The following is a 3,310-nucleotide window of genomic DNA, read 5'->3' on the forward strand; positions in this document are numbered from 1 at the left end:
AGGAAGGTAGTAGCCATGACCAGGCCTGCCCACTGGGTGGCACTGCGGAGCTCACCTGGAAACTGTCCCTCAGCTGTCCTGAGATGCTGCAGATGCAGGTGCATAGTAAAATGCCACCCAGCACGCCCCAGCAGACCCCGAACAACCCCCTCCCCCCAAAAAAACCAAACTAAACAAGGTTTGAATTGGTGGTTCCACCCATCTAAATGACTTCCCCTGGGGAATAAAGATGTCAACAATTTGCCGAGTACAAGGAACAGCAAACTGCTGCTGGGGACGTTTGGACACACCTAACTCCCAGCTTTTTTTCTACTGAATACTGAAAGCAAATGCTGGGCCTCTCAACGGACAATTTAACATGTACAGATAGTGGGATTTTAAGTGTTTGGAGCAGCAAAAATCTTCCCCTGCAAGGAGGTCTGGCAATCTGGATGTCCCTAAAAAAAACAGTGAAGGTTCCTGAGCATATGGAAAATGCTGGAGGCTCTCGTATTTGAACACTCTTACTCTCACGACTACCTTACAAGGTGGCTGGGGGCCCACAAGGGAAGGAACCACTAGAGTGCTTTCTCCTTAGAGAGGCAGAACTTTCACAAGCTTGCTGTTCTGCAGTGTGTGCACACCTTGCTGAATGGAGACTCGTCCGAGTAGGAAGATCTCTTATATGCTTCCAGTGGAAGCCACATGGTCACTAAGACCCTGACCCATTCCCAAAGATGGCGCAACTGCAAAAGGAAAAATTTCAGAAGTCAAGGGGCTCCTCATGAGTCCCTCCCTCAGAGCAACCCCCATGGAATCTTAACTGACCATAGAAATAAGAGAAAGGGTTCATTTTTAGTTACTTATATTATCCTAAACACTCACCAGGAAAGCATTATAAAACAGGAAGTGATTGGTACTATCACAGAACAAAATTCTACCAGCCACTTAACAGGGCTCTTATACTGACCTGGTTCAACTGGGGTCTGATGCTCTTAACAACTTACAGTGACAGTCTGTCAGATGACCAGCTTCAGTCCATTTTAACGTGTTAGTGCTCCAATGGCTATCAAATTCCAAGTGATTAGTAACTGGCTTTACCTCTCTAAGATAGGAATTCTGCTTTTCAGAAAGCTTTCAAGGCAAGATGCAACTGAGTCCTGTTGGAATGGTAACCCCATGGAGGACTTAACACTCTCTTTTAAAGGGACCCAAAGTGGAAACTTCAGATAAGTAAATTTATGGGCCTTTAATCCATAGCTCCTGCATTTGAAATTGTCTAAATGAGAGATGTTTGGATAATACTTATTCTAACCGTTATCTGTGCCCCACCAGGCAAATCCTTTCTGACTCCATAGAAATCTTTTCAAGACATTCTATTTGGTCAAAATTAACCTCTCTTTCTCTGAATAAATAAAATCTAAGTTGTTACTTAATGTCTCATTTATTATTGGTAGAGAAAAATCACTACCACTGCTGAATCGGACATATTTATCTTTAAGCTCAACTTGCACTATCTGAACTTGACTTCTCAAACATATCCCTTAACTCTGAGTCTCAGGCCCCAAAAGGCTTCCAGGACATAACTGGACAACTGGTACATACTGATGACAGTTAAATTAGTCCCCTCTCTTGATTCTGTACTGCATCACATGGGGCTTCTGAAAAAAAATAATCCCAAATCCTCTGTGCCCCCCCCCTCCATAGTATGACACAACAGGCTCTTGCCTTCCTGCTTTCTTCTCTGATAGGCTGAACTTTTTGTTCATGACAGGCCATATGCTCTGTCCTTTTTTCTCAGTTTTGTCCAATCGCTATTTGGGTGGATGTGGCCCCTCTTATTCCTGTAACAAAATTTCTTATGTTGCTCAACATTTTCAGTCCCTGTCTGTTTCAATGCCTAATCATGTTTGCTTCTTTAAGAAGTCAACAGATTAAGATTCACAAGATTGTATAACAAAGGGCCCATCTCTACTGGACCAGATCTCATAACATCGTACCTTACACTGGATCCAATGGTACTCAACACCCATGGGACCTCCCAAGAAACAAAATCATCTGTTACTTATACCAAAAGACTCCTATACTCAGTCTAGCCAACTATTGTTACCCCAGAAACATAAATACAAAGGATGCTGGACCCAGGATGTACACCCCTCCTCTGCCTGAAGAAGTTACTGAAGAAAGATAATTCTGTCCCTCCTTCTTTATAAGTTTATAAGGGTCCATCTGCGGGAGGATGGATATGGACTAGGCAAGTTGTTAGACTTAAGCTAACAAAGGAAACTGCAGCTGTATACTGTATTTTGGTAGCTATGTTTCCTGATGACCAGAATGTCCCTTTGGGGTTAAACATCCTTATGGTTGCAAATAGATTGTTGATTTTAACCCTCCTCCCACCAAAGTGGGCCTTTCTAGAGGGTCAGGGGAGGAAACACCTTAAAATGGAGATCTCATTCTTCATGATTTCTAACGGAAAATGAGTCACTTTACTCCATGAATATGCCATCTACTTCAAAAATATTCAGGAAAAGGTACTTAAATTCCACAACACAGAACCCACCCCCAACTCCCCCACACCCCGTTGCCTGCTGACACAACCTCAGGACAGCTCACTCCAACCTCTCTTTGGAATGCGTGCTTTGATTTGCTTTGTTTTGCTAAATAAAATTCTACTTAAGCTGTCTGTGTCTCTCAACTAAATAGTTCTCTTAGAGAAGACAAGAGCAGAGGAGAAACCTTAACTCAGTAACACTGATATGAAAACAAACAAAAACCATATACATTAATGGAGCAGACAACTGTCTGGAAGTAAGCATGCTAATAATGGTAAACTGATTTACAATGAAGTTACTAAGCCAATTCAATGATGAAAGTATAATACTGTTAAAAATGGTCCTGAAAGTGTGGCTATTCATATGTAAAAGTAAATAAATAAATAAATAAATAAATAAATAGGGCTAATGAGATGGTTCAGTGGGTAAGTAGCTTGCTGCTAAGCCTGACTACCTAAGTTCGATCCGCAGAACGCACATGGTAGAAGGAAAGAATTGACCCTTTCAAGTTGATCTCTGACCTCCACACATGTGCATGGCACTTGTGTGCCCCTTAAACACACAAGATAATAAATAAATAAATAAATAAATAAATAAATAAAGCTTAGCCAGGTGTGATGGTGGAGTCTGAAGGCCAGCCTGGGCTACATGAGACATTATCTCAAAAAAATAACTTTTTACCTCACCTTACACAGAGCAGTATATTTGAAATGGATATGGACCTAAATGTGAAGTGTTCAAAATGAAAAGTTTCCATAAGAAAAATCTTAATGACC

Source organism: Nannospalax galili, unplaced genomic scaffold (genome assembly GCF_000622305.1).
Source record: "Nannospalax galili isolate Female #2095 unplaced genomic scaffold, S.galili_v1.0 scaffold901, whole genome shotgun sequence".
NCBI lineage: Eukaryota > Metazoa > Chordata > Mammalia > Rodentia > Spalacidae > Nannospalax > Nannospalax galili.